The sequence below is a fragment of the Lutra lutra genome, chromosome 5, assembly GCF_902655055.1.
Source record: "Lutra lutra chromosome 5, mLutLut1.2, whole genome shotgun sequence".
NCBI lineage: Eukaryota > Metazoa > Chordata > Mammalia > Carnivora > Mustelidae > Lutra > Lutra lutra.
The window spans coordinates 83,247,924-83,259,989 of NC_062282.1; the positions used below are offsets into that span (position 1 = coordinate 83,247,924).

The window sequence follows — 12,066 nt, forward strand, 5'->3', positions numbered from 1 at the left end:
CATTAAATCTCATGTTACATTTCATTGTTAAAACCCCTAATAATGCTTTTTGTTAAAAACCAGAATGTGTTGTGCTCTGCCCAAAAGTAACCTAGTATTATTTCCCATAATAACTTTAATTGGATTTTAGCTCTTTACTTTTTATGCTTCACTGTAGATTTTATTGGGTTTAATTACAAATCCATATGTATTTGTTAAGAAGTGCTGGTTTGATATTTTCCAGTGACAACTACATTTTATTCAAAGAAAAAAGGTATTAGAATAAAAATTGCAAGAGACTAACCAATTGTATGAGATGATTAATTGAATTCCAGATATATATGCATTTTTGATGAATGATTTCCCATAGCAAAATGACTTGAATGGTGTGTCAGGGCACCATTATTCATTTTAATAGGTTTGCACAAAGTGCATATCACCATTATTATAGATCAACTGTGAAGATGTGGATTTCATTCTACCTTCATCCATTTTTAAGTCTGACAAACTTTGTTCTATAAACTTGGAGAAAGAGAAAAATTATCCTGAGACTGTGAAGTCCTGAGATTGGTTTCACCTACTCTATGAAAGGAAAATTTTTGATGCATAATTCTCATAAATACTGTGTTCAGTCAGTATTAGATACTTACTAGTCCAGATTTAGCTAATGATGACTGTTGGTGGTAATGAAAGCTACAGTGAGGTGTCTCTCCTCCACACTCCACCCTAAATTAGAAATGATTCTTTAAAGTCATGAAAGTACCCTATTAGTTCAGTGATACATTTGTGGCAGCAAATTAACATGATTGTGTCTAACAGTTTGAATAAAAGTTTTCTTCATATTCCTAATTCAGGACTAGAAAATGTTAGGTAAAAGCAAATAATAGGGCGCCTGGGTGGCTCAGTGGGTTAAGCCTCTGCCTTCAGCTCAGGTCATGAACTCAGGGTCCTGGGATCGAGCCCTGCATTGGGCTCTCTGCTTGGCAGGGAGCCTGCTTCCCCCTCTCTCTCTGCCTGCTTCTCGGCCTACTTGTGATCTCTCTCTGTCAAATAAATAAATAAAATCTTAAAACAAAAAGCAACTAATAATAAGAACAACAATAAAAAATGCATCTATGACTTGGTCTGAAAAAGTAAATGAGATCAAAACAAAGATTCGCCAGACATGAGGGATTATCAAGAAATCTTTCATCAATACCCACAATGAGCCCTGTCTGTAAAAGTATGAGGCTAGGGAGGATACTTTATATCCTCAAAGTTGACCTTTGAGCAATGCAGAGGTTAGGAACCCTGATATCTGCACAGTTGAAAATCTACATGTAATGTTTCACTCCCCAGAAGTTAACTGCTAATGGCCTATTGGTGACTGGAGGTCCTACAGATAACATAAACAGTTGATTAACACATATTTTGTGTATGTATTATATACTGTATTTTTATGATAAAGTAGGCTGGAGGAGAAAATATTAAAATCATAAGGGAGAGAAAATACATTTGCAGTAGTGTACTGTATTTATTGATACTAAACTTTACATCATTTGTTTACAAAATAAACTGTCAGTACCTACATCAATATTGACTTACATGATACAAAACACTGTAGATTACACATATTAACAACAACACACGACAAAAATGAAAAGATAATATAAAAAAGAAATTCATATTTATTTATTTATGTAATGATCCATGCATTGATAGCAAAGAAGCAGCAATATGATTGCCTTATGGTAGCCTAATGGGACCAATACATGTGCTTCATGGTAGCCTAGCCTATACACTAATGAATGTATCATAAAAATTTTATGGCATATAATATTATAGTTATATTTATAATACAGTACTGGAAACATTGTTACATTTTTAAAAATCATTTGTGATGATAGGTTGATACCCAGTTGCTCCAATTACCACAGAGACATATTGTATGGTAATGTAATTCTTTGAAAGCAAAGTTCTAAAGCAGTAACAAAACTAGCACATATATAACACATATAACAATTTTATATTGACTTGTCACTCATCTTATGCCTGTGTCTGGATAGGCTATCCACTTCCATCCAAGTCCTGCCCTTGATGTTCTACACACTGAATACTTAGGTGACGATGTCCTATGGTTCTTGCAGTAGGGTGAGTAGATTTCCACATGAAGACTCTACGTTTATTAACTAAGTTCATTAACTATACAACCTGATGATTATTTCCTATTCATTAAGTGGATATGGATCACCACAAAGGTCTTCCTCCTTGTTGGTTTTATTTTCAGGAGGCCGAGGAGGGGAAAGAAGAGGGGTAGGTCTTGCCATCTCGGGGCTGCGGAGGTGGAGGATGGAGAAGAGGAGGCAGGAGAGGCACTCAGTGTAACTTGATGGAACTACCTTATAATTTCTGCCTGACTTTTGCTTTTCATTTCTCTCAAAATGTTTCTGTAGAGTTCCAATCCTTCTTCCACTGTTTGTTTAGTTCAGTGCCTGTATCATAAAGGGTCCATGTCTTGAGGCACCTGGGTGGTCAGTCAGTGAAGCCTTCGGCTCAGGTCATGATCCCAGGGTCCTGGGATCCAGCCCCTCATTGGGTTCCTTGCTCAGCAGGGAGTCTGCTTATCCATCTCCCTCTGCCCTTCACCCCTCTTTGTGCTCGGTCTCTCTTGTGCCATCTCTCTCAAATAAATAAAATCCTTAAAAAAAAAAAGTCCATGTCTTAAAAGAAGTCCAAAGTAGTTTGAATAATCAGAACTTTTCTACTCCTATTATCAACTGTCAGTTTGTTTTCCTGGCACTGCTTCTTCTGTGTCTTCTTCCTCATTGTCTGGCACTGCTTCAGAAGCACTCATCTCCAGCATATTCCTAATTCAGGACTAGACACTGTTAGGTTAAAACAAGTCCAGCAAGTGTGTGGTGTCTGTTAGCTCTTGAACTTCTACAGGATCCATATCATGGAACCCTTTGCCATCATTTTTCCCCTCATATCCGCAATCCCTTTCCTAATCTCCTTGATTGTGTCTGTTAAAAATCCTGTAAAGTCATGCACAAAATCTAGACAGTTTTCTCCAACAGGAATTTATTGTATTGTGCTTGACGGCCTTCATGGCTTTTATTTTATTTTTTTATTTATTTTTAAAATATTTTATTTATTTATTTGACAGAAAGAGTGAGCACAGGCAGATAGAGTGGCAGCAGAGGCAGAGGGAGAAGCAGGCTCCCTGCTGAGCAAGGAGCCCAATGTGGGACTCGATCCCAGGAGGCTGGGATCATGACCTGAGCCGAAGGCAGCTGCTTAACCAACTGAGCCACCCAGGCGCCCATTGAGCCACCCAGGCGTCCCACTGAGCCACCCAGGCGTCCCAATGGCTTTTCTATAACACTGTTGGCGTCTTCATTGGTGGAGGATTACCAGATTTTCATGATGTTCTCACTGCCAGTGTTCTTTCCCATAATGTTGACAATCCCTTCCACAGAATGCGTTCTGTAATAAGCCTTAAAGGTTCTTGTGATCTGCTGATCTAGATGCTAAATTGCAGATACTGTTTTGGGGACAAATGGACCAACACCTTTGGTGTTGAATTAATGGGATTCTGATCGGTCAAGGACCATATGTGGGGGGGGGGGGTGCGTGCGCGCGCACTATAAAAGGCAGTTCCTTGCTGACAAGGTACTTCCTGTCTCCAGGGACAAAACATCAATGGAAGCAATGCAGAGAAAGGATTCTTGTTGTCTCTGCCTTCCCATTATACAACCAGAAGACTGGCAGTTGGTGTCTATCTTTTCCTATCAAGGCTGGACACTTAGCAGCTTTGTAGATAAGGACAGCTCTGATCATAAACCCAACTGCCTTTGCACAAAACAGTAGAGTTAGCCTATCCTTTCCTGCCTTCAATCCTGTGCTTGCTTCTCTTCCTAATAAATGTCCTCTCCAGTATTTTTTCCCCCCAAATAGGGTACTTTCACTGCATTAATAACCTGTTGCAGGCAGATATCCTTTCTCAATGATTTTCTTTATGGCATCTGGGAACTTGTCTGCTGCCTCTTGGTCAGCAGAAGCTGCTTTTCCTGCTATCTTGACTTTTTTTTTAAGCCAACTCTTTTTCTAAAATTTCAAACCATCCTTTGCTAGCGTTAAATTCTCCAGCTTTAGATCCTGCACTTTATTCTTGATTTGAGCTGTCACATAAGGACCTGGCTTATTCTCTAATCATATTAGACTCTAGGTACGCCTTTCTTGTAGCAATCCTGCACCCATATAAAAGCTACCTTTTCGATACAAGATAAAAAATATTTTGCACCAAGTGCAAGGATTTTGCACTTGCTGGAATAGCTGCAGTGACACCTTCACAAATATCCTTTTCATTGTTTTTTCAAGAAAAAGTCTTGATTCATTTATCTTGAGGTGGAGGACGAGTGCAACTGCAGACCTCAGTGTTCCATACAGAGCAAATGATTCCACTTGTAATATCATAACTTTTCTCTGCTTCTTGGGAGCACCTCCAGCATCACTAGTGACACTTCATATGGGTCTCACGGTGTTATTCACAGTCTGTAGTATTATTGCATTAAACACAGTGAGAAATACACAAGAAGCACCAGACATCACTTTTCATGGTCATAGACCATTTACTGGAGAGACGAAATTCTCTGGCAGAGATAATTAGAGTCACACAGTGCTTTGAGCAAATCCTTACAACAGTCGAACCTACCACATTAGCAACAGGAGTATCTACAGAGTACTGATTACAGTAGTACTACAGTTGATTATATAGTTAATTTTATACATTTTTTATTTAATAACATGTGAGTACATTTGTCCTTATCTTTGACTTTGGAGGGCACCATATAGTTACGGTCTATGCTGATACATGTGAAGTGTTGATAAATTTCAACTTTTTATACCAGATGTGTACATACTTTCTGATAGTAAATGATGAGTATCTACATGTATTTCACTCATTTGTGACATACCTTTTTCTTAATGTTAAAAAGATTTCTATGCTAAGCAGTTTGTCTGTGACTTTTGTGAAGTCCTAAATCTGCAGAAACTTTCCTAGTATAGTTATTGAAAACAATCCATGTATAAGTGGATCCGTGCCATTTACACCTATGTCTGGCTTTTTTGTGAAGGTTGTCCTTTAAGTAATTATATTGAATGTGGGAACCATTTCATACTGTTACTATAAGAAGATTTAAACATGAGGCAATTCTGACTCCATGCTCTCCAACTAATATTTTGATCATTTGGCTTCCCATGAAACATGTCTATAGAAGAAAAATTGTGCTGTTAAAACTAACTCAAGCATTCTATTCCCCTTGTGGAAACAGGGTTTTGAAAATAATATAAGTTACCACCTACTTCCTCCCCTCATTCTCAGACATAAGCCATTTCACAAATTCAGAATCACTTGAATGAAAGGGAGTCCAAGACTCAGTATGTCAAATATTTCCCCCATCCTTTGTCAAAGGGACTTATAGCTATTTCCAAGGGAAAGGGAAACACATATTTGAGGAATGATGACATATGGGCTTTGAGACTCTTTTAATCACTTAGGAATTAAACTTCCACTATAGTTCACCAAAAGAGTACTATCAAGTTAGATAATAAAGTTTTTTCTTTAGTACGTTTCTTGGAGGGCCAAATGGGTTTAGGAAGCCAGACAGTGGTCATTTCTCAGTTCCTGAACACACAGTAGGGGCATATATACTTGATTGTTATATGAATCCCTGCTTTCACTTCCCGACCTATGGGGGTGAGACCTAGTATGGTAGAAATGACCAATGGGAAACCCTACAACTGCCCCACCACCCAGAAAACATGCACACATACAATCACAAAATAGGAAGTCAAAAGCAAGGTATTGCATTCCCAGAGAAATTACAGAGATTATTGGCAGTATCAAAGATACAAAATATCGAGTAGTGATACCTACAACATTTTGCTTACCTTTTTGGCCTCTGCCACAGACAAGTCTTAGAGAATTAGGTTGGATTCTCATAGATTTAATCGGGTAGTGACTTCAACTTCAGCTGCTATTCCAAATATTGTCTGTTTATTAGTGTAAATCAACAGAGACTCTAGCCTCTAGTTTGCAACTATTGATCTGGCAAATGCCTTTTTGCTTTATAGCAATTAGCGAAGTCAGTCAGGTATAGTTTTCTTCCACTTGATAGGGATAATAGTTTATTTCACGGTCTTAGTTCAGTCTCATCTGTCTTTTTGTCAAAATCTAGCATGCAGGAATCTTACTCATTTTGCTATCCCACATGGCATCATATTGGTCTGCAAATGGATGATATAATGTCAATCAGATCTATTCAGCAGTAATAATATGGTAAGATACATGTGTGTCACAGAGTAAGAGATAAAAATATAAAAATATTCAGGGCTCTTTGATCTCTCTGAGATTTTTAGAGGTTCAGTGAGTATAGGGCATGGCTATCTACTCCCTCCAACCTGAAATATCATCTACACCTTTTAGTTCTATTAATAAGAAAGAGGCATGATACCTAGAGGATGTCTGTAGATCCTAGACAAAGAGCCACCATTTTGAAAGTGTTTCTTCAGTCCATTGATGAAATGATCTGTAGGATTGGCTGTTTAGAGTGAAGTCCAGGGAAAGACAAGGGTTTTCAATTGGATCAGGCTTGATGACTTAAGGTATTCAAGTGTGTGTTACTTATCAGGATGTTTTCCTGAGCTTCTGGTAAACCCTGATAGGATAATCATAATACGGATACCTAGAGGTTGGAGAGAAACATCATAAAACTGTTTTTCTTTTGAGACATTGTTCTTGCTAGTTACTGGAACTGGTAGAAAGGAATGTGTAATAGTTGGATAATTCTTGTATCTGATTCTGCAACCTAAGCAGACCTTCCAGTCATTAACTGGGTGTTTAGTGCTCATAAATTTGAGCATGCAGATAAGCTCTATTTTTCCTTTTTTTTTTTTGAGAAGCTCTATTTCTCATGACCCTGAAGGTAGTATCTGTAAGAAGCCACTCTGATATATCCTTAAAGGTACAAGCAAGTTATGTGAACTATTGACTCTGACTTTCTTTGCATTTACACTTACTACATTGCCATCTCTCCATTAATACACAGCTATGGTCTCATAGAGGTTTTCCTCCATCAGATTACTAAGGGAAAAAAATTGAGCTCCATTACTCAGTATATGGCATGATATGCTGCCATTGGCTAAAGACACCCAGCTGTGGCATTAAAACCCCACTCAGCGGTGGCCCTAAGCAATACTATGGAAAGGAAACATTTCCAGTGAGCAGAACACGGAACAGTGCATTTTACTGAACACTTTTTCCGGAAAGAGAGATAGGCTGAAATACAGTCTATAACGATACCTAAACAGTGGCTGACAGTTTGATAAGATGGTCAGAGACTTGGGAGAAACAGGATTAGAGAATAGTTTATAGATAGACCCCTTGAGATAGGCATAGAGTGTGAGAATATACACATCTCACCTGAGTGCTGATCAAAGGCTATCGCCTTCATGGAATCATCTCCATACTGTTGAAGATGTTGAAGATGACTGTCTCTGGACACCATGCATAGTCTTTTCCCAAGTATTTAGTGCTTGATCAAGGGGGTTATGAATAAAATGGCTAGGGCTCCGTGGACAGAGACGTTGCCTGGGATTTCCCTCACTGTGACTGAACTGGATGCCAGTGGTGCTGAGGGCCTAACCTGCCAGCAACAGAGACCAGTACTGATATATCACCGTTTATCTAGTGACGGGTTGCTCACACAAGACCACTTTCATCATGATTTTTCCCAACTGAAATAAACACATAGTACATGACCCGCCCCCACAGTTAACAGTGTCTCTCCTAACACCACCCTTACGGATCTATTAACACTCTCTTCACCATCATGGTCTCATACAACATCATTGCTTCTCACAGGAGAACTTACTTTACAGCAAAAAGAAGTCAAACAATAAGCTCAGTGCTTGTGATTTACTTCTCTCTGTACACCCATCATCCAGAAACAACATACCTGAGGGAAATGTGGAAAAGTTACCTAAGGGCTCAGCTGTAGAGCTGACTGGATAATGACGCTTAGGAGGGAAGGAAAGCTGACCTTGTAAGTTGTGGTATATGCTTTGAACCCGTGACCAGTGCCTCTTAATCTTTTCCATCTAACCTAGAGGTTGAAATACAAGAAGTTCCTTTCATTATTTTGCCTAAAGGGCCGTTTGCAAAACTTGCATTTTGTTCCTGCATGCATGTTTCCATGCCTTTGAGCTCTGTGGAAGAGTAGAGTGGTAAACGTTAATAGAGGGTCAAAGTGACCTATCAGAGTCATAATTTCAATGGATGAGATCCTTGAGGAATGAAGATTTGAATTACCCCACATAAAAACAATCATGGGCAGCTAAGACGTTGGCTGTGGGTAAAAACGGGTAGTGAGAAAAGGAAGTTTTCATCTATAGTTGTTTCTGTTTTTCTCAATTGAATTCTTAGTATTAAAATGATTCTTTTTGATTTTTGACTTAAAATTTCATAAATAGGCCACGTCCAGAAACACATGAATGCAGAATACTGCCATATATACTAGTATTTGAGTCCTTCACTGGTTCGCCATGTGAACTGTGTAAAATGAGAGCGATAAGGATACTACCGCCTATCCCTGAACCCCAATCCTGTTTTCCTATTCTGGAAAATGAGATATTTAGATTAGATTATGTCATATATATATATATATATTTTTTTTTAAAGATTTTATTTATTTATTTGACAGAGAGAGATCACAAGTAGGCAGAGAGGCAGGCAGAGAGAGAGGGAAGCAGGCTCCCCGCAGAGCAGAGAACCTGATGCGGGGCTCGATCCCAGGACCCCGAGATCATGACCTGAGCCGAAGGCAGAGGCTTTAACCCACTGAGCCACCCAGGCGCCCCATAGATTATGTCATATATTTTTGTGCAGCTTTAGGATTTGATAGAATTTGAGGAGTATGAGGACAAAATCCAGTATAGTAAAGATGACTGCATTTTCTTTTACCTCACGTTAAATCCCCCTGGTACAATTTTCCCCTTCGTTCCTGAGGGAGTTTTTCAGCTTTTATCCAAATTAGAATTTTCAGAGCTAGAATGCCAGCCAGCTTCCTGAAACTAATTGGGAAAAGACTAGATGGTTGAACTTTGAGGTTAATACAAAGTGAATGAAATTCAGCACCTGTGTTCTAATCCAGCAATGTGCCTGACAAAGAAAGGTAAAGATTCAAACAACTGAGTAAATCCATTTAAAACAATGACTATTCATTTTTGCATCTTTATTAGCAACCAGTGTAGTAGGTTTCAGAATGGTTTGAAAGCTTCTTAAGTAGTTTTTATTAACTGTGGGTGAGCACATGAATAAGAATGGAATTAGGCAGGATTGAATAAAGCCAAAGATCCAGTTCCTGAATATTTTTACTTAAACCAGCACATGGAGCTCCTTAAATGCTGGTTAATTAGTTCGTTGACTGACTTGAGACTTGTCATATGAAAGCATCATAGGAAGGGAGGCTGTGGACAGAAGTGCACTTGTGTCCCCACTCTGTTTTTCTTTGGGTTTAGTACCCTGAAAACACAACTCTGTTGTGCTCACTTTCCATATTTCTAAATAATTTACACTCTGCATTGTCAAGATTCAATGAGATATTGCCACTCTTTAGTGATTTCTGTAGTGCTGTAGTGCCTGGCATCAGAGATCAGTTAATGGGGAAGTGGGGAAATCTTCCTCACCAAGATTTCAAAACAAGGCCAAGAGTAGAAGAAATAAACTTGATTTGAGTTAGGAGAGAGTTTGAGCTGACCCTAAAGTGCAGTTGTTTATGGTACCATTAACCCGAGATGGTAGAAGTACAAATGAGGGCCAATGGTAAATAAGTCAAAATTTAGTGCCCCCACTGGTGGGAAAAGAGCCAAATGGGATAACACCCAGAAGCTCAAATAGCCCTCAATTATCATGTAATGGTATGTTCATCTGCAAGTAGTCACAGAAAATACAGTATATTTTGGAAATAATTTTCAGGTTTTATTCATAGGTTTGGCATCATGTAGAGACTAATCAAGCAAACTATAACCCTATTTAAAAATGAATACATTCCTGGCTACAGCAATGAATAAATACTAGAAAGAAATGAAGTCAGTATTTCTCCTTTTTTCTCCCCTTGATCCAGAGGGGATACTTGGAGATCTAAAGTAACTTGCCAGTTAATTGGATATTAGCTGAGCATTGAGTTTGGAAATAACAGTCTTACACAACTATTCATAGAATGATTTTTATTCTCTAATGTCCTAGAGGTTCTCTGGCTAGTTAACTGAGCTCAGCCAATTAACCTGCATCCCTTTTTACCTCTACCCAGCCTGGATGGAAGGGGTAGTGTACCAATGTTCAATTATGGACTTCACCCTCCATAAAATCTAATTCCGGTATAGCACTGTGAATTCAGACCTGTAGATAATTCACATCAGCTCACGTTTGTTTCTGTTCATTTGATGAATAAAGCAGTTTCTAAATAATTTAGTTGTCTAGAGTAAAAAGGAAGAGTTTATCTTTAGCATCCTTGCCCACTTAGTGTTATTTACCTACCAAAGATATGAATTACCAATTACAGACTATTTTATTCTTTTCCTTACCAATTTTAATATAATTATATGTGTGTTTTCCGGGTTGGCTTTCTTGATTTGTTTAGGATTTGTGAAATTGAGCGCTTTAAAAAAAAGGCGGGGGCAGCGGGACTCTGAATCTCATCAAGGTTATAAATGTGGCGTTGAGTAAGAATTGCTCTGTATGTATTAGCTATAAATATGTAGCTAAATAACATCCGTACACATCTCAGGAATGCTTAAACTCTTCAGCTGGTGCCTGTGTGCACATGACCATCAGTATTAGCCATAGCCTCATTATACCACAATCAGTGAATCTGAGGAAACCAATTATAGAATCAGTGAAGTCAGACTGAAGGGGAAAAACTGAAACAGTGTTTCATTTTTGAAAAAAAAAAACACAAAAAACCCCAGCCAATGTCTAATTTATTATGCATCTGTACATTCCTGTGAGGTAAATTGGTTTTGCTTTGTTCTTGCGTTCCTAGAATTCATTCAGGAAGGTAGACAAGAACCAATAATAAAGTACTGAGAACTCAAAAAAAAGAAAAAAAAAAGTTTTGAGAATTGTCAGCAGACTTTCCAGGTAACTCTCTCTATATTCCTGAATAACCAGTCAGCTTGTGTGTGAAAAATGGGGTTTCATGTATGCTTCAATTCTATGTCAGCACCCTGGGAAACAGACCAGACAGTGTTTATCAATTTAGTAGTTATTTTACAGGTACCTAGGCAAATATTCTGGTGTGATTGTAGGGTCTCCAAATAGTCATCAAATTACGTATCCCGTATTCAACAAACATGTATTAACAATATGTGTTACTTCTTTACCTCTCAGAGCTGGGGGAATAGCCATGGTCAGTCAAATTAGACTGAGTCCCTCCTCTAGTGGGACTTAGATTCTAGTCAAGTAAAGAATTTATTTAGGAAAAACACTAAATTGTGTTAGGTACTACAGAGGAAGAGGCCAGACAATGTTGTTTAGCTTGAGAAACCAGGGTGGACATTTGAGGAGATAAGCTACATTCAGTAAGTTGTGAGCCATAGAAAAATCTAGGGAAAGACTTTCCCAGCATAGGGTACAAAATGTAAATGTCCTGACATGAGAACTACTTCGTATCTTCTCAGAACAGCAAGAGGAGGTCTGAGAGTAGGTTTGAGCTGGTTATGTACATGAGGACCTTGGATTTTGGTCTGATTCTAATGGGAATTCCCTGTGGTGTTTTAAACAGGAAATTAAAAAAAAATAGACAGGGAATTGAATGTAACATTTTCCCCATTTTAATAGTTAAGGTGTAGTCTACCCACAAATTTACCTTCTTGAAAAGTGTATAGTTCTGCTTATTTTGACATAACACAGGTGATCATGTCATCACCACCATAATCAAGATAGGCAGCCGTTCAACCACCCAAAAGAAAGGACTGTTTTCCCTTGTAGTAATCGCCACCCCCACTAAATCTTTGTATCACCACTATCGTTTGGCCTTTTCAGAATGT

At 38.5% G+C, this 12,066-nt stretch overlaps 1 pseudogene; it reads right to left on the reverse strand.

Moving 5' to 3' along the window:
• LOC125101167 (nicotinamide phosphoribosyltransferase-like) overlaps positions 1–7,526 on the reverse strand; it is a 66,055-nt pseudogene extending 58,529 nt beyond the window's left edge.
• Between the last annotated feature and the right edge of the window lie 4,540 nt (positions 7,527–12,066).